The 23,879-nt window shown below is 44.4% G+C and overlaps 9 non-coding genes across 9 annotated transcripts; all 9 read right to left on the bottom strand.

Annotated features, from left to right (window-relative positions):
* Window positions 1-1,448: 1,448 nt before the first annotated feature.
* On the bottom strand, window positions 1,449-1,639 carry LOC130347194 (U2 spliceosomal RNA). Its single transcript, XR_008885171.1, has one exon. It is a non-coding gene; the product is annotated as a U2 spliceosomal RNA (small nuclear RNA).
* A 2,095-nt stretch (window positions 1,640-3,734) lies between these two features.
* On the bottom strand, window positions 3,735-3,925 carry LOC130347195 (U2 spliceosomal RNA). Its single transcript, XR_008885172.1, has one exon. It is a non-coding gene; the product is annotated as a U2 spliceosomal RNA (small nuclear RNA).
* Window positions 3,926-6,014: 2,089 nt separating this feature from the next.
* On the bottom strand, window positions 6,015-6,205 carry LOC130347196 (U2 spliceosomal RNA). The gene has a single exon (XR_008885173.1). It is a non-coding gene; the product is annotated as a U2 spliceosomal RNA (small nuclear RNA).
* A 2,091-nt stretch (window positions 6,206-8,296) lies between these two features.
* LOC130347197 (U2 spliceosomal RNA) lies at window positions 8,297-8,487 on the bottom strand. Its single transcript, XR_008885174.1, has one exon. It is a non-coding gene; the product is annotated as a U2 spliceosomal RNA (small nuclear RNA).
* A 2,072-nt stretch (window positions 8,488-10,559) lies between these two features.
* LOC130347198 (U2 spliceosomal RNA) lies at window positions 10,560-10,750 on the bottom strand. The gene has a single exon (XR_008885175.1). It is a non-coding gene; the product is annotated as a U2 spliceosomal RNA (small nuclear RNA).
* A 2,080-nt stretch (window positions 10,751-12,830) lies between these two features.
* LOC130347200 (U2 spliceosomal RNA) lies at window positions 12,831-13,021 on the bottom strand. The gene has a single exon (XR_008885176.1). It is a non-coding gene; the product is annotated as a U2 spliceosomal RNA (small nuclear RNA).
* A 2,090-nt stretch (window positions 13,022-15,111) lies between these two features.
* On the bottom strand, window positions 15,112-15,302 carry LOC130347201 (U2 spliceosomal RNA). Its single transcript, XR_008885177.1, has one exon. It is a non-coding gene; the product is annotated as a U2 spliceosomal RNA (small nuclear RNA).
* A 2,083-nt stretch (window positions 15,303-17,385) lies between these two features.
* LOC130347202 (U2 spliceosomal RNA) lies at window positions 17,386-17,576 on the bottom strand. Its single transcript, XR_008885178.1, has one exon. It is a non-coding gene; the product is annotated as a U2 spliceosomal RNA (small nuclear RNA).
* A 2,094-nt stretch (window positions 17,577-19,670) lies between these two features.
* Window positions 19,671-19,854, bottom strand: LOC130347153 (U2 spliceosomal RNA). The gene has a single exon (XR_008885136.1). It is a non-coding gene; the product is annotated as a U2 spliceosomal RNA (small nuclear RNA).
* Window positions 19,855-23,879: the final 4,025 nt, after the last annotated feature.

Here is a 23,879-nt window from a genome sequence, read left to right on the forward strand (position 1 = left end):
TCAAGATGGATGCAACAATCTCCTGTTGCTTCTATGAAGGCCGTAATAGACGACATCACCAAACAGCTCCATAGTCACATACACAGCAAAGGAGAGATGTTGTTTACACCTAGTGATGTCAGTGGTATTGAGTGACATCACAGCACAGTGCTAAGGCTCCTGGGCCTGGACACAGCAGCGGCTGCAATATCTCAACGGAGAATACGTTTATATCTATGTGTGTGTGTGCGCATATATATATATATATATATATATATATATATATATATATATATATTTCTCCGCCGAAATCACTTTTAAACCCATTTCCACCTTTTTTTCCCTTCTCTTCCTCTTACTTTTTTTTCACGTTTTTTTACGTTTTTCTCCTTTTCGCCTCTTTTCTGGGCGTATTATTCTTCTTTTTCTTCTTTTTTTTCGTCTAATGCATACCCCATCAGTGCAGCAATGCTTATTCAATACCGCCAGCAGATGGAGACACTGGGGGATAATTTTCTAAGGATTTATACTGATTTTTCCTGTCTGAATTTGTCGCACAGAAAGTTGCAGGCCAAATATGTGTGACATTTCTGCGACTTTAGCTTCTAGAGCATTTTTACAACATTATACATAGGTGCTGAATACATAAAAAGCGACTGTTCAGCGACAGACAAGTCGCATCGGCTGAAAGTAGGCCAGAATGTCAGTCCATGTTGGAGCAGGTTTAGATACAGTCTAAAGCATAGATCTCAAAGTCTGTGCACAGAATTTAGCAAGGGCCTCGCACCTTCTGATGCATCAGGTAGGTGCACAATAGCATAGCCTAACCCTCTGTACTTTGGTCTATATTGATGCGGGACATAGACAGCCAGCTGATGACCAATCCATTAGTGCAATGGATGGCTGGAAGCATTTGTCTTTGCCTTTGCAATACCACAGAAGCAATGCATGGTCAATGTACAGCAATGACACACCTGTGTGAACAGCCAGGAGACCCCCCCCCCCCATGTTATGTTACATAGTTACATAGTTAGTACGGTCGAAAAAAGACATATGTCCATCACGTTCAACCAGGGAATTAAGGGGTAGGGGTGTGGCGCGATATTGGGGAAGGGATGAGATTTTATATTTCTTCATAAGCATTAATCTTATTTTGTCAATTAGGAACATTCAGCACCCACCCGCTATCAAGGCAGCTGCCTATCATGTCATGCCCTACCTGCACAGGTGTGCTGGCTACTCAAATGATCCAATTAAGGAGGCCATTTAGTCAGCAGCAGCAGAAGTCCTGTGCCTGGACGCTCCAACAGGGGCCAGACACAAGCAGAAGCAGAAGCAGCAGAAGCAGCAGCAGCACCACCTTTTGTTTTTTGGCTGCAGCAGCAGCAAGGCCCACAGGGCTGGCTAGCTGGCTAGCCAGCAAGCAGGTAGCAATGAAAGTAGGAATCTTTCTTTTTAACCCTGTAAGGGGGTGGTGCACTGTACCCGAAGATACTGCCATATCGGGTCAATGCATAGGGCGACGGAAGCAAGCTTCGAAATCGGCCCCCGTTCTCAAAAATCCATTTAATATATGGTCCCCAGATAGGGGACGTATCAGATATTAAACTGATAAGAACAGATACTACACTTGATCTTAGCCAAAAGGCCGAGAAGCGATAACCGTGAAAGGGGCGGGCCCAACAAGGTCCCCTTCATGGGCACTATCACTGCTTGCTGTCAGGGAGGCTGCCAGACAATTTTCCATGCACACTCTGGGCTGGGGGGCAGTCAACCACCAGTACACACAGCAGAACCTAAACCCATACCATTATTGCTAAGCAGCAAGACAGGGGCCCATTGCACTCCCACGGGGCCTTTTTAAATGCAATCCATAACCCGGATTTGCCAGGAACCCTTCTTACTCCTCCTACTTGCATGTGACACTGGGCTTAGGATCTGCATAGGAAACACACACACAAGCACACACCTACCTTTGTTGCCTGCAGATGCCTCCTTGGCTGTCCCCAAACGGTATCAAACCAACACCCACGGGAAGCTGTAAGCATAGAGGACATGCCTGCACCCCATTGGACTTACCTGTGTGGGTTAAATCCGGGTTATTTGACAACCTATGGCGGTGATGGTTCTGCTCAGGCAGAGCAGTGCTGATGCTCCTCATAAAGCTGTCGCTGCTGTGAAGGTTCTAGGTGACATCACAAATCCCTTTGGTTACATACACAACAAAGCTGGGTTGTTGTTGTTTACACTCTGCAAGGCCTGTGGAAGTGAGTGACATCATAGCACTGTAGTTCTGAGGGTTCAAGATGGATGCAACAATCTCCTGTTGCTTCTATGAAGGCCGTAATAGACGACATCACCAAACAGCTCCATAGTCACATACACAGCAAAGGAGAGATGTTGTTTACACCTAGTGATGTCAGTGGTATTGAGTGACATCACAGCACAGTGCTAAGGCTCCTGGGCCTGGACACAGCAGCGGCTGCAATATCTCAACGGAGAATACGTTTATATCTATGTGTGTGTGTGCGCATATATATATATATATATATATATATATATATATATATATATATATATTTCTCCGCCGAAATCACTTTTAAACCCATTTCCACCTTTTTTTCCCTTCTCTTCCTCTTACTTTTTTTTCACGTTTTTTTACGTTTTTCTCCTTTTCGCCTCTTTTCTGGGCGTATTATTCTTCTTTTTCTTCTTTTTTTTCGTCTAATGCATACCCCATCAGTGCAGCAATGCTTATTCAATACCGCCAGCAGATGGAGACACTGGGGGATAATTTTCTAAGGATTTATACTGATTTTTCCTGTCTGAATTTGTCGCACAGAAAGTTGCAGGCCAAATATGTGTGACATTTCTGCGACTTTAGCTTCTAGAGCATTTTTACAACATTATACATAGGTGCTGAATACATAAAAAGCGACTGTTCAGCGACAGACAAGTCGCATCGGCTGAAAGTAGGCCAGAATGTCAGTCCATGTTGGAGCAGGTTTAGATACAGTCTAAAGCATAGATCTCAAAGTCTGTGCACAGAATTTAGCAAGGGCCTCGCACCTTCTGATGCATCAGGTAGGTGCACAATAGCATAGCCTAACCCTCTGTACTTTGGTCTATATTGATGCGGGACATAGACAGCCAGCTGATGACCAATCCATTAGTGCAATGGATGGCTGGAAGCATTTGTCTTTGCCTTTGCAATACCACAGAAGCAATGCATGGTCAATGTACAGCAATGACACACCTGTGTGAACAGCCAGGAGACCCCCCCCCCCCCCCCATGTTATGTTACATAGTTACATAGTTAGTACGGTCGAAAAAAGACATATGTCCATCACGTTCAACCAGGGAATTAAGGGGTAGGGGTGTGGCGCGATATTGGGGAAGGGATGATATTTTATATTTCTTCATAAGCATTAATCTTATTTTGTCAATTAGGAACATTCAGCACCCACCCGCTATCAAGGCAGCTGCCTATCATGTCATGCCCTACCTGCACAGGTGTGCTGGCTACTCAAATGATCCAATTAAGGAGGCCATTTAGTCAGCAGCAGCAGAAGTCCTGTGCCTGGACGCTCCAACAGGGGCCAGACACAAGCAGAAGCAGAAGCAGCAGAAGCAGCAGCAGCACCACCTTTTGTTTTTTGGCTGCAGCAGCAGCAAGGCCCACAGGGCTGGCTAGCTGGCTAGCCAGCAAGCAGGTAGCAATGAAAGTAGGAATCTTTCTTTTTAACCCTGTAAGGGGGTGGTGCACTGTACCCGAAGATACTGCCATATCGGGTCAATGCATAGGGCGACGGAAGCAAGCTTCGAAATCGGCCCCCGTTCTCAAAAATCCATTTAATATATGGTCCCCAGATAGGGGACGTATCAGATATTAAACTGATAAGAACAGATACTACACTTGATCTTAGCCAAAAGGCCGAGAAGCGATAACCGTGAAAGGGGCGGGCCCAACAAGGTCCCCTTCATGGGCACTATCACTGCTTGCTGTCAGGGAGGCTGCCAGACAATTTTCCATGCACACTCTGGGCTGGGGGGCAGTCAACCACCAGTACACACAGCAGAACCTAAACCCATACCATTATTGCTAAGCAGCAAGACAGGGGCCCATTGCACTCCCACGGGGCCTTTTTAAATGCAATCCATAACCCGGATTTGCCAGGAACCCTTCTTACTCCTCCTACTTGCATGTGACACTGGGCTTAGGATCTGCATAGGAAACACACACACAAGCACACACCTACCTTTGTTGCCTGCAGATGCCTCCTTGGCTGTCCCCAAACGGTATCAAACCAACACCCACGGGAAGCTGTAAGCATAGAGGACATGCCTGCACCCCATTGGACTTACCTGTGTGGGTTAAATCCGGGTTATTTGACAACCTATGGCGGTGATGGTTCTGCTCAGGCAGAGCAGTGCTGATGCTCCTCATAAAGCTGTCGCTGCTGTGAAGGTTCTAGGTGACATCACAAATCCCTTTGGTTACATACACAACAAAGCTGGGTTGTTGTTGTTTACACTCTGCAAGGCCTGTGGAAGTGAGTGACATCATAGCACTGTAGTTCTGAGGGTTCAAGATGGATGCAACAATCTCCTGTTGCTTCTATGAAGGCCGTAATAGACGACATCACCAAACAGCTCCATAGTCACATACACAGCAAAGGAGAGATGTTGTTTACACCTAGTGATGTCAGTGGTATTGAGTGACATCACAGCACAGTGCTAAGGCTCCTGGGCCTGGACACAGCAGCGGCTGCAATATCTCAACGGAGAATACGTTTATATCTATGTGTGTGTGTGCGCATATATATATATATATATATATATATATATATATATATATATATATTTCTCCGCCGAAATCACTTTTAAACCCATTTCCACCTTTTTTTCCCTTCTCTTCCTCTTACTTTTTTTTCACGTTTTTTTACGTTTTTCTCCTTTTCGCCTCTTTTCTGGGCGTATTATTCTTCTTTTTCTTCTTTTTTTTCGTCTAATGCATACCCCATCAGTGCAGCAATGCTTATTCAATACCGCCAGCAGATGGAGACACTGGGGGATAATTTTCTAAGGATTTATACTGATTTTTCCTGTCTGAATTTGTCGCACAGAAAGTTGCAGGCCAAATATGTGTGACATTTCTGCGACTTTAGCTTCTAGAGCATTTTTACAACATTATACATAGGTGCTGAATACATAAAAAGCGACTGTTCAGCGACAGACAAGTCGCATCGGCTGAAAGTAGGCCAGAATGTCAGTCCATGTTGGAGCAGGTTTAGATACAGTCTAAAGCATAGATCTCAAAGTCTGTGCACAGAATTTAGCAAGGGCCTCGCACCTTCTGATGCATCAGGTAGGTGCACAATAGCATAGCCTAACCCTCTGTACTTTGGTCTATATTGATGCGGGACATAGACAGCCAGCTGATGACCAATCCATTAGTGCAATGGATGGCTGGAAGCATTTGTCTTTGCCTTTGCAATACCACAGAAGCAATGCATGGTCAATGTACAGCAATGACACACCTGTGTGAACAGCCAGGAGACCCCCCCCCCCCATGTTATGTTACATAGTTACATAGTTAGTACGGTCGAAAAAAGACATATGTCCATCACGTTCAACCAGGGAATTAAGGGGTAGGGGTGTGGCGCGATATTGGGGAAGGGATGAGATTTTATATTTCTTCATAAGCATTAATCTTATTTTGTCAATTAGGAACATTCAGCACCCACCCGCTATCAAGGCAGCTGCCTATCATGTCATGCCCTACCTGCACAGGTGTGCTGGCTACTCAAATGATCCAATTAAGGAGGCCATTTAGTCAGCAGCAGCAGAAGTCCTGTGCCTGGACGCTCCAACAGGGGCCAGACACAAGCAGAAGCAGAAGCAGCAGAAGCAGCAGCAGCACCACCTTTTGTTTTTTGGCTGCAGCAGCAGCAAGGCCCACAGGGCTGGCTAGCTGGCTAGCCAGCAAGCAGGTAGCAATGAAAGTAGGAATCTTTCTTTTTAACCCTGTAAGGGGGTGGTGCACTGTACCCGAAGATACTGCCATATCGGGTCAATGCATAGGGCGACGGAAGCAAGCTTCGAAATCGGCCCCCGTTCTCAAAAATCCATTTAATATATGGTCCCCAGATAGGGGACGTATCAGATATTAAACTGATAAGAACAGATACTACACTTGATCTTAGCCAAAAGGCCGAGAAGCGATAACCGTGAAAGGGGCGGGCCCAACAAGGTCCCCTTCATGGGCACTATCACTGCTTGCTGTCAGGGAGGCTGCCAGACAATTTTCCATGCACACTCTGGGCTGGGGGGCAGTCAACCACCAGTACACACAGCAGAACCTAAACCCATACCATTATTGCTAAGCAGCAAGACAGGGGCCCATTGCACTCCCACGGGGCCTTTTTAAATGCAATCCATAACCCGGATTTGCCAGGAACCCTTCTTACTCCTCCTACTTGCATGTGACACTGGGCTTAGGATCTGCATAGGAAACACACACACAAGCACACACCTACCTTTGTTGCCTGCAGATGCCTCCTTGGCTGTCCCCAAACGGTATCAAACCAACACCCACGGGAAGCTGTAAGCATAGAGGACATGCCTGCACCCCATTGGACTTACCTGTGTGGGTTAAATCCGGGTTATTTGACAACCTATGGCGGTGATGGTTCTGCTCAGGCAGAGCAGTGCTGATGCTCCTCATAAAGCTGTCGCTGCTGTGAAGGTTCTAGGTGACATCACAAATCCCTTTGGTTACATACACAACAAAGCTGGGTTGTTGTTGTTTACACTCTGCAAGGCCTGTGGAAGTGAGTGACATCATAGCACTGTAGTTCTGAGGGTTCAAGATGGATGCAACAATCTCCTGTTGCTTCTATGAAGGCCGTAATAGACGACATCACCAAACAGCTCCATAGTCACATACACAGCAAAGGAGAGATGTTGTTTACACCTAGTGATGTCAGTGGTATTGAGTGACATCACAGCACAGTGCTAAGGCTCCTGGGCCTGGACACAGCAGCGGCTGCAATATCTCAACGGAGAATACGTTTATATCTATGTGTGTGTGTGCGCATATATATATATATATATATATATATATATATATATATATATATATTTCTCCGCCGAAATCACTTTTAAACCCATTTCCACCTTTTTTTCCCTTCTCTTCCTCTTACTTTTTTTTCACGTTTTTTTACGTTTTTCTCCTTTTCGCCTCTTTTCTGGGCGTATTATTCTTCTTTTTCTTCTTTTTTTTCGTCTAATGCATACCCCATCAGTGCAGCAATGCTTATTCAATACCGCCAGCAGATGGAGACACTGGGGGATAATTTTCTAAGGATTTATACTGATTTTTCCTGTCTGAATTTGTCGCACAGAAAGTTGCAGGCCAAATATGTGTGACATTTCTGCGACTTTAGCTTCTAGAGCATTTTTACAACATTATACATAGGTGCTGAATACATAAAAAGCGACTGTTCAGCGACAGACAAGTCGCATCGGCTGAAAGTAGGCCAGAATGTCAGTCCATGTTGGAGCAGGTTTAGATACAGTCTAAAGCATAGATCTCAAAGTCTGTGCACAGAATTTAGCAAGGGCCTCGCACCTTCTGATGCATCAGGTAGGTGCACAATAGCATAGCCTAACCCTCTGTACTTTGGTCTATATTGATGCGGGACATAGACAGCCAGCTGATGACCAATCCATTAGTGCAATGGATGGCTGGAAGCATTTGTCTTTGCCTTTGCAATACCACAGAAGCAATGCATGGTCAATGTACAGCAATGACACACCTGTGTGAACAGCCAGGAGACCCCCCCCCCCCCCATGTTATGTTACATAGTTACATAGTTAGTACGGTCGAAAAAAGACATATGTCCATCACGTTCAACCAGGGAATTAAGGGGTAGGGGTGTGGCGCGATATTGGGGAAGGGATGAGATTTTATATTTCTTCATAAGCATTAATCTTATTTTGTCAATTAGGAACATTCAGCACCCACCCGCTATCAAGGCAGCTGCCTATCATGTCATGCCCTACCTGCACAGGTGTGCTGGCTACTCAAATGATCCAATTAAGGAGGCCATTTAGTCAGCAGCAGCAGAAGTCCTGTGCCTGGACGCTCCAACAGGGGCCAGACACAAGCAGAAGCAGAAGCAGCAGAAGCAGCAGCAGCACCACCTTTTGTTTTTTGGCTGCAGCAGCAGCAAGGCCCACAGGGCTGGCTAGCTGGCTAGCCAGCAAGCAGGTAGCAATGAAAGTAGGAATCTTTCTTTTTAACCCTGTAAGGGGGTGGTGCACTGTACCCGAAGATACTGCCATATCGGGTCAATGCATAGGGCGACGGAAGCAAGCTTCGAAATCGGCCCCCGTTCTCAAAAATCCATTTAATATATGGTCCCCAGATAGGGGACGTATCAGATATTAAACTGATAAGAACAGATACTACACTTGATCTTAGCCAAAAGGCCGAGAAGCGATAACCGTGAAAGGGGCGGGCCCAACAAGGTCCCCTTCATGGGCACTATCACTGCTTGCTGTCAGGGAGGCTGCCAGACAATTTTCCATGCACACTCTGGGCTGGGGGGCAGTCAACCACCAGTACACACAGCAGAACCTAAACCCATACCATTATTGCTAAGCAGCAAGACAGGGGCCCATTGCACTCCCACGGGGCCTTTTTAAATGCAATCCATAACCCGGATTTGCCAGGAACCCTTCTTACTCCTCCTACTTGCATGTGACACTGGGCTTAGGATCTGCATAGGAAACACACACACAAGCACACACCTACCTTTGTTGCCTGCAGATGCCTCCTTGGCTGTCCCCAAACGGTATCAAACCAACACCCACGGGAAGCTGTAAGCATAGAGGACATGCCTGCACCCCATTGGACTTACCTGTGTGGGTTAAATCCGGGTTATTTGACAACCTATGGCGGTGATGGTTCTGCTCAGGCAGAGCAGTGCTGATGCTCCTCATAAAGCTGTCGCTGCTGTGAAGGTTCTAGGTGACATCACAAATCCCTTTGGTTACATACACAACAAAGCTGGGTTGTTGTTGTTTACACTCTGCAAGGCCTGTGGAAGTGAGTGACATCATAGCACTGTAGTTCTGAGGGTTCAAGATGGATGCAACAATCTCCTGTTGCTTCTATGAAGGCCATAATAGACGACATCACCAAACAGCTCCATAGTCACATACACAGCAAAGGAGAGATGTTGTTTACACCTAGTGATGTCAGTGGTATTGAGTGACATCACAGCACAGTGCTAAGGCTCCTGGGCCTGGACACAGCAGCGGCTGCAATATCTCAACGGAGAATACGTTTATATCTATGTGTGTGTGTGCGCATATATATATATATATATATATATATATATATATATTTCTCCGCCGAAATCACTTTTAAACCCATTTCCACCTTTTTTTCCCTTCTCTTCCTCTTACTTTTTTTTCACGTTTTTTTACGTTTTTCTCCTTTTCGCCTCTTTTCTGGGCGTATTATTCTTCTTTTTCTTCTTTTTTTTCGTCTAATGCATACCCCATCAGTGCAGCAATGCTTATTCAATACCGCCAGCAGATGGAGACACTGGGGGATAATTTTCTAAGGATTTATACTGATTTTTCCTGTCTGAATTTGTCGCACAGAAAGTTGCAGGCCAAATATGTGTGACATTTCTGCGACTTTAGCTTCTAGAGCATTTTTACAACATTATACATAGGTGCTGAATACATAAAAAGCGACTGTTCAGCGACAGACAAGTCGCATCGGCTGAAAGTAGGCCAGAATGTCAGTCCATGTTGGAGCAGGTTTAGATACAGTCTAAAGCATAGATCTCAAAGTCTGTGCACAGAATTTAGCAAGGGCCTCGCACCTTCTGATGCATCAGGTAGGTGCACAATAGCATAGCCTAACCCTCTGTACTTTGGTCTATATTGATGCGGGACATAGACAGCCAGCTGATGACCAATCCATTAGTGCAATGGATGGCTGGAAGCATTTGTCTTTGCCTTTGCAATACCACAGAAGCAATGCATGGTCAATGTACAGCAATGACACACCTGTGTGAACAGCCAGGAGACCCCCCCCCCCATGTTATGTTACATAGTTACATAGTTAGTACGGTCGAAAAAAGACATATGTCCATCACGTTCAACCAGGGAATTAAGGGGTAGGGGTGTGGCGCGATATTGGGGAAGGGATGAGATTTTATATTTCTTCATAAGCATTAATCTTATTTTGTCAATTAGGAACATTCAGCACCCACCCGCTATCAAGGCAGCTGCCTATCATGTCATGCCCTACCTGCACAGGTGTGCTGGCTACTCAAATGATCCAATTAAGGAGGCCATTTAGTCAGCAGCAGCAGAAGTCCTGTGCCTGGACGCTCCAACAGGGGCCAGACACAAGCAGAAGCAGAAGCAGCAGCAGCAGCACCACCTTTTGTTTTTTGGCTGCAGCAGCAGCAAGGCCCACAGGGCTGGCTAGCTGGCTAGCCAGCAAGCAGGTAGCAATGAAAGTAGGAATCTTTCTTTTTAACCCTGTAAGGGGGTGGTGCACTGTACCCGAAGATACTGCCATATCGGGTCAATGCATAGGGCGACGGAAGCAAGCTTCGAAATCGGCCCCCGTTCTCAAAAATCCATTTAATATATGGTCCCCAGATAGGGGACGTATCAGATATTAAACTGATAAGAACAGATACTACACTTGATCTTAGCCAAAAGGCCGAGAAGCGATAACCGTGAAAGGGGCGGGCCCAACAAGGTCCCCTTCATGGGCACTATCACTGCTTGCTGTCAGGGAGGCTGCCAGACAATTTTCCATGCACACTCTGGGCTGGGGGGCAGTCAACCACCAGTACACACAGCAGAACCTAAACCCATACCATTATTGCTAAGCAGCAAGACAGGGGCCCATTGCACTCCCACGGGGCCTTTTTAAATGCAATCCATAACCCGGATTTGCCAGGAACCCTTCTTACTCCTCCTACTTGCATGTGACACTGGGCTTAGGATCTGCATAGGAAACACACACACAAGCACACACCTACCTTTGTTGCCTGCAGATGCCTCCTTGGCTGTCCCCAAACGGTATCAAACCAACACCCACGGGAAGCTGTAAGCATAGAGGACATGCCTGCACCCCATTGGACTTACCTGTGTGGGTTAAATCCGGGTTATTTGACAACCTATGGCGGTGATGGTTCTGCTCAGGCAGAGCAGTGCTGATGCTCCTCATAAAGCTGTCGCTGCTGTGAAGGTTCTAGGTGACATCACAAATCCCTTTGGTTACATACACAACAAAGCTGGGTTGTTGTTGTTTACACTCTGCAAGGCCTGTGGAAGTGAGTGACATCATAGCACTGTAGTTCTGAGGGTTCAAGATGGATGCAACAATCTCCTGTTGCTTCTATGAAGGCCGTAATAGACGACATCACCAAACAGCTCCATAGTCACATACACAGCAAAGGAGAGATGTTGTTTACACCTAGTGATGTCAGTGGTATTGAGTGACATCACAGCACAGTGCTAAGGCTCCTGGGCCTGGACACAGCAGCGGCTGCAATATCTCAACGGAGAATACGTTTATATCTATGTGTGTGTGTGCGCATATATATATATATATATATATATATATATATATATATATATATTTCTCCGCCGAAATCACTTTTAAACCCATTTCCACCTTTTTTTCCCTTCTCTTCCTCTTACTTTTTTTTCACGTTTTTTTACGTTTTTCTCCTTTTCGCCTCTTTTCTGGGCGTATTATTCTTCTTTTTCTTCTTTTTTTTCGTCTAATGCATACCCCATCAGTGCAGCAATGCTTATTCAATACCGCCAGCAGATGGAGACACTGGGGGATAATTTTCTAAGGATTTATACTGATTTTTCCTGTCTGAATTTGTCGCACAGAAAGTTGCAGGCCAAATATGTGTGACATTTCTGCGACTTTAGCTTCTAGAGCATTTTTACAACATTATACATAGGTGCTGAATACATAAAAAGCGACTGTTCAGCGACAGACAAGTCGCATCGGCTGAAAGTAGGCCAGAATGTCAGTCCATGTTGGAGCAGGTTTAGATACAGTCTAAAGCATAGATCTCAAAGTCTGTGCACAGAATTTAGCAAGGGCCTCGCACCTTCTGATGCATCAGGTAGGTGCACAATAGCATAGCCTAACCCTCTGTACTTTGGTCTATATTGATGCGGGACATAGACAGCCAGCTGATGACCAATCCATTAGTGCAATGGATGGCTGGAAGCATTTGTCTTTGCCTTTGCAATACCACAGAAGCAATGCATGGTCAATGTACAGCAATGACACACCTGTGTGAACAGCCAGGAGACCCCCCCCCCCATGTTATGTTACATAGTTACATAGTTAGTACGGTCGAAAAAAGACATATGTCCATCACGTTCAACCAGGGAATTAAGGGGTAGGGGTGTGGCGCGATATTGGGGAAGGGATGAGATTTTATATTTCTTCATAAGCATTAATCTTATTTTGTCAATTAGGAACATTCAGCACCCACCCGCTATCAAGGCAGCTGCCTATCATGTCATGCCCTACCTGCACAGGTGTGCTGGCTACTCAAATGATCCAATTAAGGAGGCCATTTAGTCAGCAGCAGCAGAAGTCCTGTGCCTGGACGCTCCAACAGGGGCCAGACACAAGCAGAAGCAGAAGCAGCAGCAGCAGCACCACCTTTTGTTTTTTGGCTGCAGCAGCAGCAAGGCCCACAGGGCTGGCTAGCTGGCTAGCCAGCAAGCAGGTAGCAATGAAAGTAGGAATCTTTCTTTTTAACCCTGTAAGGGGGTGGTGCACTGTACCCGAAGATACTGCCATATCGGGTCAATGCATAGGGCGACGGAAGCAAGCTTCGAAATCGGCCCCCGTTCTCAAAAATCCATTTAATATATGGTCCCCAGATAGGGGACGTATCAGATATTAAACTGATAAGAACAGATACTACACTTGATCTTAGCCAAAAGGCCGAGAAGCGATAACCGTGAAAGGGGCGGGCCCAACAAGGTCCCCTTCATGGGCACTATCACTGCTTGCTGTCAGGGAGGCTGCCAGACAATTTTCCATGCACACTCTGGGCTGGGGGGCAGTCAACCACCAGTACACACAGCAGAACCTAAACCCATACCATTATTGCTAAGCAGCAAGACAGGGGCCCATTGCACTCCCACGGGGCCTTTTTAAATGCAATCCATAACCCGGATTTGCCAGGAACCCTTCTTACTCCTCCTACTTGCATGTGACACTGGGCTTAGGATCTGCATAGGAAACACACACACAAGCACACACCTACCTTTGTTGCCTGCAGATGCCTCCTTGGCTGTCCCCAAACGGTATCAAACCAACACCCACGGGAAGCTGTAAGCATAGAGGACATGCCTGCACCCCATTGGACTTACCTGTGTGGGTTAAATCCGGGTTATTTGACAACCTATGGCGGTGATGGTTCTGCTCAGGCAGAGCAGTGCTGATGCTCCTCATAAAGCTGTCGCTGCTGTGAAGGTTCTAGGTGACATCACAAATCCCTTTGGTTACATACACAACAAAGCTGGGTTGTTGTTGTTTACACTCTGCAAGGCCTGTGGAAGTGAGTGACATCATAGCACTGTAGTTCTGAGGGTTCAAGATGGATGCAACAATCTCCTGTTGCTTCTATGAAGGCCGTAATAGACGACATCACCAAACAGCTCCATAGTCACATACACAGCAAAGGAGAGATGTTGTTTACACCTAGTGATGTCAGTGGTATTGAGTGACATCACAGCACAGTGCTAAGGCTCCTGGGCCTGGACACAGCAGCGGCTGCAATATCTCAACGGAGAATACGTTTATATCTATGTGTGTGTGTGCGCATATATATATATATATATATATATATATATATATATATATATATTTCTCCGCCGAAATCACTTTTAAACCCATTTCCACCTTTTTTTCCCTTCTCTTCCTCTTACTTTTTTTTCACGTTTTTTTACGTTTTTCTCCTTTTCGCCTCTTTTCTGGGCGTATTATTCTTCTTTTTCTTCTTTTTTTTCGTCTAATGCATACCCCATCAGTGCAGCAATGCTTATTCAATACCGCCAGCAGATGGAGACACTGGGGGATAATTTTCTAAGGATTTATACTGATTTTTCCTGTCTGAATTTGTCGCACAGAAAGTTGCAGGCCAAATATGTGTGACATTTCTGCGACTTTAGCTTCTAGAGCATTTTTACAACATTATACATAGGTGCTGAATACATAAAAAGCGACTGTTCAGCGACAGACAAGTCGCATCGGCTGAAAGTAGGCCAGAATGTCAGTCCATGTTGGAGCAGGTTTAGATACAGTCTAAAGCATAGATCTCAAAGTCTGTGCACAGAATTTAGCAAGGGCCTCGCACCTTCTGATGCATCAGGTAGGTGCACAATAGCATAGCCTAACCCTCTGTACTTTGGTCTATATTGATGCGGGACATAGACAGCCAGCTGATGACCAATCCATTAGTGCAATGGATGGCTGGAAGCATTTGTCTTTGCCTTTGCAATACCACAGAAGCAATGCATGGTCAATGTACAGCAATGACACACCTGTGTGAACAGCCAGGAGACCCCCCCCCCCCCCCATGTTATGTTACATAGTTACATAGTTAGTACGGTCGAAAAAAGACATATGTCCATCACGTTCAACCAGGGAATTAAGGGGTAGGGGTGTGGCGCGATATTGGGGAAGGGATGAGATTTTATATTTCTTCATAAGCATTAATCTTATTTTGTCAATTAGGAACATTCAGCACCCACCCGCTATCAAGGCAGCTGCCTATCATGTCATGCCCTACCTGCACAGGTGTGCTGGCTACTCAAATGATCCAATTAAGGAGGCCATTTAGTCAGCAGCAGCAGAAGTCCTGTGCCTGGACGCTCCAACAGGGGCCAGACACAAGCAGAAGCAGAAGCAGCAGAAGCAGCAGCAGCACCACCTTTTGTTTTTTGGCTGCAGCAGCAGCAAGGCCCACAGGGCTGGCTAGCTGGCTAGCCAGCAAGCAGGTAGCAATGAAAGTAGGAATCTTTCTTTTTAACCCTGTAAGGGGGTGGTGCACTGTACCCGAAGATACTGCCATATCGGGTCAATGCATAGGGCGACGGAAGCAAGCTTCGAAATCGGCCCCCGTTCTCAAAAATCCATTTAATATATGGTCCCCAGATAGGGGACGTATCAGATATTAAACTGATAAGAACAGATACTACACTTGATCTTAGCCAAAAGGCCGAGAAGCGATAACTGTGAAAGGGGCGGGCCCAACAAGGTCCCCTTCATGGGCACTATCACTGCTTGCTGTCAGGGAGGCTGCCAGACAATTTTCCATGCACACTCTGGGCTGGGGGGCAGTCAACCACCAGTACACACAGCAGAACCTAAACCCATACCATTATTGCTAAGCAGCAAGACAGGGGCCCATTGCACTCCCACGGGGCCTTTTTAAATGCAATCCATAACCCGGATTTGCCAGGAACCCTTCTTACTCCTCCTACTTGCATGTGACACTGGGCTTAGGATCTGCATAGGAAACACACACACAAGCACACACCTACCTTTGTTGCCTGCAGATGCCTCCTTGGCTGTCCCCAAACGGTATCAAACCAACACCCACGGGAAGCTGTAAGCATAGAGGACATGCCTGCACCCCATTGGACTTACCTGTGTGGGTTAAATCCGGGTTATTTGACAACCTATGGCGGTGATGGTTCTGCTCAGGCAGAGCAGTGCTGATGCTCCTCATAAAGCTGTCGCTGCTGTGAAGGTTCTAGGTGACATCACAAATCCCTTTGGTTACATACACAACAAAGCTGGGTTGTTGTTGTTTACACTCTGCAAGGCCTGTGGAAGTGAGTGACATCATAGCACTGTAGTTCTGAGGGTTCAAGATGGATGCAACAATCTCCTGTTGCTTCTATGAAGGCCGTAATAGACGACATCACCAAACAGCTCCATAGTCACATACACAGCAAAGGAGAGATGTTGTTTACACCTAGTGATGTCAGTGGTATTGAGTGACATCACAGCACAGTGCTAAGGCTCCTGGGCCTGGACACAGCAGCGGCTGCAATATCTCAACGGAGAATACGTTTATATCTATGTGTGTGTGTGCGCATATATATATATATATATATATATATATATATATATATTTCTCCGCCGAAATCACTTTTAAACCCATTTCCACCTTTTTTTCCCTTCTCTTCCTCTTACTTTTTTTTCACGTTTTTTTACGTTTTTCTCCTTTTCGCCTCTTTTCTGGGCGTATTATTCTTCTTTTTCTTCTTTTTTTTCGTCTAATGCATACCCCATCAGTGCAGCAATGCTTATTCAATACCGCCAGCAGATGGAGACACTGGGGGATAATTTTCTAAGGATTTATACTGATTTTTCCTGTCTGAATTTGTCGCACAGAAAGTTGCAGGCCAAATATGTGTGACATTTCTGCGACTTTAGCTTCTAGAGCATTTTTACAACATTATACATAGGTGCTGAATACATAAAAAGCGACTGTTCAGCGACAGACAAGTCGCATCGGCTGAAAGTAGGCCAGAATGTCAGTCCATGTTGGAGCAGGTTTAGATACAGTCTAAAGCATAGATCTCAAAGTCTGTGCACAGAATTTAGCAAGGGCCTCGCACCTTCTGATGCATCAGGTAGGTGCACAATAGCATAGCCTAACCCTCTGTACTTTGGTCTATATTGATGCGGGACATAGACAGCCAGCTGATGACCAATCCATTAGTGCAATGGATGGCTGGAAGCATTTGTCTTTGCCTTTGCAATACCACAGAAGCAATGCATGGTCAATGTACAGCAATGACACACCTGTGTGAACAGCCAGGAGACCCCCCCCCCCCCCATGTTATGTTACATAGTTACATAGTTAGTACGGTCGAAAAAAGACATATGTCCATCACGTTCAACCAGGGAATTAAGGGGTAGGGGTGTGGCGCGATATTGGGGAAGGGATGAGATTTTATATTTCTTCATAAGCATTAATCTTATTTTGTCAATTAGGAACATTCAGCACCCACCCGCTATCAAGGCAGCTGCCTATCATGTCATGCCCTACCTGCACAGGTGTGCTGGCTACTCAAATGATCCAATTAAGGAGGCCATTTAGTCAGCAGCAGCAGAAGTCCTGTGCCTGGACGCTCCAACAGGGGCCAGACACAAGCAGAAGCAGAAGCAGCAGAAGCAGCAGCAGCACCACCTTTTGTTTTTTGGCTGCAGCAGCAGCAAGGCCCACAGGGCTGGCTAGCTGGCTAGCCAGCAAGCAGGTAGCAATGAAAGTAGGAATCTTTCTTTTTAACCCTGTAAGGGGGTGGTGCACTGTACCCGAAGATACTGCCATATCGGGTCAATGCATAGGGCGACGGAAGCAAGCTTCGAAATCGGCCCCCGTTCTCAAAAATCCATTTAATATATGGTCCCCAGATAGGGGACGTATCAGATATTAAACTGATAAGAACAGATACTACACTTGATCTTAGCCAAAAGGCCGAGAAGCGATAACCGTGAAAGGGGCGGGCCCAACAAGGTCCCCTTCATGGGCACTATCACTGCTTGCTGTCAGGGAGGCTGCCAGACAATTTTCCATGCACACTCTGGGCTGGGGGGCAGTCAACCACCAGTACACACAGCAGAACCTAAACCCATACCATTATTGCTAAGCAGCAAGACAGGGGCCCATTGCACTCCCACGGGGCCTTTTTAAATGCAATTTAAATGCAATCCATAACCCGGATTTGCCAGGAACCCTTCTTACTCCTCCTACTTGCATGTGACACTGGGCTTAGGATCTGCATAGGAAACACACACACAAGCACACACCTACCTTTGTTGCCTGCAGATGCCTCCTTGGCTGTCCCCAAACGGTATCAAACCAACACCCACGGGAAGCTGTAAGCATAGAGGACATGCCTGCACCCCATTGGACTTACCTGTGTGGGTTAAATCCGGGTTATTTGACAACCTATGGCGGTGATGGTTCTGCTCAGGCAGAGCAGTGCTGATGCTCCTCATAAAGCTGTCGCTGCTGTGAAGGTTCTAGGTGACATCACAAATCCCTTTGGTTACATACACAACAAAGCTGGGTTGTTGTTGTTTACACTCTGCAAGGCCTGTGGAAGTGAGTGACATCATAGCACTGTAGTTCTGAGGGTTCAAGATGGATGCAACAATCTCCTGTTGCTTCTATGAAGGCCGTAATAGACGACATCACCAAACAGCTCCATAGTCACATACACAGCAAAGGAGAGATGTTGTTTACACCTAGTGATGTCAGTGGTATTGAGTGACATCACAGCACAGTGCTAAGGCTCCTGGGCCTGGACACAGCAGCGGCTGCAATATCTCAACGGAGAATACGTTTATATCTATGTGTGTGTGTGCGCATATATATATATATATATATATATATATATATTTCTCCGCCGAAATCACTTTTAAACCCATTTCCACCTTTTTTTCCCTTCTCTTCCTCTTACTTTTTTTTCACGTTTTTTTACGTTTTTCTCCTTTTCGCCTCTTTTCTGGGCGTATTATTCTTCTTTTTCTTCTTTTTTTTCGTCTAATGCATACCCCATCAGTGCAGCAATGCTTATTCAATACCGCCAGCAGATGGAGACACTGGGGGATAATTTTCTAAGGATTTATACTGATTTTTCCTGTCTGAATTTGTCGCACAGAAAGTTGCAGGCCAAATATGTGTGACATTTCTGCGACTTTAGCTTCTAGAGCATTTTTACAACATTATACATAGGTGCTGAATACATAAAAAGCGACTGTTCAGCGACAGACAAGTCGCATCGGCTGAAAGTAGGCCAGAATGTCAGTCCATGTTGGAGCAGGTTTAGATACAGTCTAAAGCATAGATCTCAAAGTCTGTGCACAGAATTTAGCAAGGGCCTCGCACCTTCTGATGCATCAGGTAGGTGCACAATAGCATAGCCTAACCCTCTGTACTTTGGTCTATATTGATGCGGGACATAGACAGCCAGCTGATGACCAATCCATTAGTGCAATGGATGGCTGGAAGCATTTGTCTTTGCCTTTGCAATACCACAGAAGCAATGCATGGTCAATGTACAGCAATGACACACCTGTGTGAACAGCCAGGAGACCCCCCCCCCCCCCCCCATGTTATGTTACATAGTTACATAGTTAGTACGGTCGAAAAAAGACATATGTCCATCACGTTCAACCAGGGAATTAAGGGGTAGGGGTGTGGCGCGATATTGGGGAAGGGATGAGATTTTATATTTCTTCATAAGCATTAATCTTATTTTGTCAATTAGGAACATTCAGCACCCACCCGCTATCAAGGCAGCTGCCTATCATGTCATGCCCTACCTGCACAGGTGTGCTGGCTACTCAAATGATCCAATTAAGGAGGCCATTTAGTCAGCAGCAGCAGAAGTCCTGTGCCTGGACGCTCCAACAGGGGCCAGACACAAGCAGAAGCAGAAGCAGCAGAAGCAGCAGCAGCACCACCTTTTGTTTTTTGGCTGCAGCAGCAGCAGCAAGGCCCACAGGGCTGGCTAGCTGGCTAGCCAGCAAGCAGGTAGCAATGAAAGTAGGAATCTTTCTTTTTAACCCTGTAAGGGGGTGGTGCACTGTACCCGAAGATACTGCCATATCGGGTCAATGCATAGGGCGACGGAAGCAAGCTTCGAAATCGGCCCCCGTTCTCAAAAATCCATTTAATATATGGTCCCCAGATAGGGGACGTATCAGATATTAAACTGATAAGAACAGATTTTTTTTTTTTTTTTTTATCTAAAGCCGAGGAACGTGCTTTCGATTCACCCAAAGTGCAAGAAAAAGTGCAAACGTGTTACACTAAAAAAACGTGCACAAAGGATGCGGTCTATCGCAAGCCCTTCTCCGATAGGAGAGAGGCCCCCCAACAAACCTTACCCTTCGCCTCCGGACCAAAAGGTACCTGCGAGGTTCCAGGTTCGATGTCCCTTTTCGCCGAAGCTACTAGGGGACCACAAATGCTCCCGGCATCCCCCTTGGCGTTGGCCAAGGTATCTGCCCGCAGAGCCGATTACGGTAGGTACCCTGCCAAAGCAGGAGTACCCGGGGTGTTTGCAGGGAGGTGCGGAACCTAATGGCCACACACACCTCCCCTAGACCGCCAGGAGGGACACCCAGAAGGGCTACCGCATCCTGACAAATCCTGTGAACACACAACACGCAAAAGGTGACACAGTGAGACAAAAAGGAAATAAATAAGTGAATGTGTGCAGATATACTGCCCGGACATCCGGCCGGATCTATAAAAATTTCTCTGATCCTAGCCAGAAGGCCGGGAATCAAGAGGTGAGTGCCACAAGGTGAAGAGATTATGGTGCCCGTGCTTCAACTCAGTGAGCCTATTCTCCCAGTGAGTTTCGGCACCTCGGGGTCACCACTCCCCGAGGCACAAAAGTACCTCGGCTCTAGACCCTCTCAGCCTCATGGCGAGACCCGGAGGGAACAGGTCACATCGGGGCAGCCGTCGAGCTGATTCCTCAGAACCAGCCCCGGAAAGCCCTGGTACACCTGCATCCTCCATGCAGCACCCATCCCCACCAGCATGAAAACTGATAAGAACAGATTTTTTTTTTTTTTTTTTTTACATTTTTATTGAAAAAACTCAAAAACTTAAATACATCACAAAAAATGTTTACAATACATCAAATACTGTTTTCCATAAATGTAAATTCCACATAGCTAATGCTTTTTTCTGCCCATATCTCTTTTTATCAATTAAATAGTACAAGTAAACTTCACTGTATATCATCTTCAAACATTCTTTTTCACAAATAAAATCTCTTTTGAAGACAAGGATATTACGAACTTTCCATAATACATTTTTTGTACAGTTGATAAAAATCCACAAAATTCTCTCTTTTTCTTTTGTAACTCCATCACTTTTGCCATATAAAACAACTTCATGATTTAAAACTTTTAGACCTGTTAGGAATTTCAATAAAGAACCAATTAGTCTAAAAACCTTTTGTGCAAAATAACAATTCCAGAAAAGGTGCAAAACAGTTTCATCTATATTGCAATTATCCCGGGGACAGACACATACAGCATTTAGACCTCTTCTATATTGGAAAAATCTTACCGGAAGACACTCATGGATAATCATCCATGCTAAATCCTTGTGCTCATTAAAAAGATATGGCTCGTTTACCTTTTTCCATATTTGTACACACCTATTATAAGAAAAATTAGAGACCATACATATTTCTTCTTGCAAATTTAACTGTACTTCTATCTTGCGAGCATCCCTCAAGGTTAACAAGTCAAAGTCTTTAAGGTTATACATACGTATAATTTTTTCTAAGATGGCATAATGTTTAGGCGGAGTTAAAAGTACAGGAGAAGATAATGATAAAAACACCCATTCTCTTTTTCTAAAAATATGTCCCGCAGAGTACTTTAAAAAACAGGACCATACACTTTTCATAAAAAGTCCCCTAAAACACCAACTAAAAAACCTTAAGTATAAAAATTTTCTAATACAGGGAACCTGTTTTCCTCCATTTTTTTGTGACTTATACATAGTATCTCTTTTTAATTTTTCTGCTTTAGAACTCCATAGAAACTCAAAGAGAATCCTCTGAAGTTGCCTAGACATAAGTTCATTAGGAGGATAAATCATATTTAAATAGAGCATAATGGGTATTAGCATAGCCTTAATCACCAAAATTTTACCTTCTAAGGATAATTTCCTAAGGGACCAAAAGTCTACCTTTTTCTTTACCTTTTCTTTTACCATTAGCCAACTTTCCTCACCATTGTTATTTTTATCAAAGATGACTCCAAGGATTTTTATTTTTTTCTGACTGTAATTTTAGGTTTGGTATTTGCACGTTTTCCCATTTACCTATATAAAAACAGTCACATTTAGATAAATTAAGTTTAAAAGCAGAAGCTTTACAAAAGAAATCAGTAACATCAACAACTCTTTGTAAAGAGAAGGCACTTTCACAAAAAACATTAATATCATCCATATAGCCACACACTTTAAGGGTGGCATTATTACCTCCAGGAACTGGCACTCCTTTTATTATTTTATCATTCCTTATTAAGTTTAACAGAGGTTCTATTGCACATATAAACAGTATAGGAGACAGAGGGCAGCCTTGCTTTACCCCTGATGATAAATTAATAAAATCTGTAAGGAAACCATTTATTAAAATCCTGCTAAAAGAACCTTTATATAAGAGAGCAATTTGCTGAATAAATATGTTAGGAAAACCCATGCGTTGTAAAACCATCCATAAAAAACAATGTGATACTCTATCGAACGCTTTATGAAAATCTAGAGATAGAATGGCTAGATTTTGATTCCGCTCTTGCTGATACCATATGACGTCCCTAATAGCATTTAAAGGTTCAGCTACACTCCTTCCTGGGACACCACATACCTGATCCACATGGATGACCTTGTACAAAAACGGCTTCATTCTGTTAACAAAAATTTTTGACATAATCTTATAATCAACATTAAGAAGCGTAATTGGTCTCCAATTTTCTAAGCTGTTCCTATCCCCCTTTTTGGGGATCAGAGACACTATACCACTCCTCCAAGATAAAGGTAGAACATCAGAATTAAAAGCCTCCTTAAAAATATTAAGCAAATCATCTTTAAAAATCTCCCAAAAGGTTTTATAAAACTCTACAGGAAGTCCATCAGAACCTGGTGTTTTACCTGTGGATAAACTTTTAGCAGCAATTTCTAATTCTTGGCATCTTACTTCTGTGCAAAGTGCATCTTGGTCCTCCTTACTTAAACCACAATCTAAAGTGCTTAGGAGAAAATTAGCAGCAGATATATCAATGGGTTTCTCATTAAACAGATCTTGATAAAAGGATTTAGCTTTGGATAACATTCCTACATTAGTAGTTTCATCCTCAATGTTAATCATTAACTTTTTTGTTTCCATTACCTTTTTAAAAAAGAATCTTGTACACTTTTCATCCTTCTCTTTACATTCAACTTTGGAGTTAAAAATTATTTCTTTCCCTTTGTTAGTTATAGCCTTCTGAATATCACTTTTAACACTTAAAATCAGATCGTCTACATATACACCCAGCTCTTTGAGTTGATAATAGGTTTGTAGTTTTGTGTTAAGATCTCTATACCATTTCAATTTCTCTTTTGTTTTTTTAACACCCATCTTAATAAAATACTCTTTAAATTTTACCTTGCAGAATTCCCACCATGCTAAAAGAGAATTAAAATTAGTCCTTGAGTTCTGCAATTTTTTAAAAAGATAGATAAAATTACATTTAATTTCTTCATCTTCAAGCAAAGAGACATTCAGACGCCAGACTCCTTTGGCTCTGCAAACCCCATCAAACTTACATGTAGCAGATAAAATCTTATGATCTGAAAAAAAGGTAGAAGTCAATTGCATATTCCCATAAAATGCAAATCCAGAAGCAAAAATATAATCAATCCTTGACATATAAAGGCTATTCCCCCAGGTATACCCAGGGTCATTAGGGAAAGAGGTTCTCCACAAATCTTTTAAATTAAAATCAACTATAAAATCCTTTAGTTGTTTTTCAGTCTTATCTTTCCTTTGTTCAGATCCTCCAGCCCGCTCCTCTCCTGCCATTATACAATTAAAATCACCAGCGATGATAAGCGGGGATGAACCCGGTAAATAAAACTGAATTTTCTCTAATAAATCAGATCTTTCATCCTTATCTGGAGAGGCATATACATTTAAAAGTCTCATATTCATGTCATTATAAATAATATGAACGAGCAGGGCTCTACCGGGTACAATGTCTGTGAAGGAGG

This window comes from Hyla sarda, unplaced genomic scaffold (assembly GCF_029499605.1).
Source record: "Hyla sarda isolate aHylSar1 unplaced genomic scaffold, aHylSar1.hap1 scaffold_813, whole genome shotgun sequence".
Lineage (NCBI taxonomy): Eukaryota > Metazoa > Chordata > Amphibia > Anura > Hylidae > Hyla > Hyla sarda.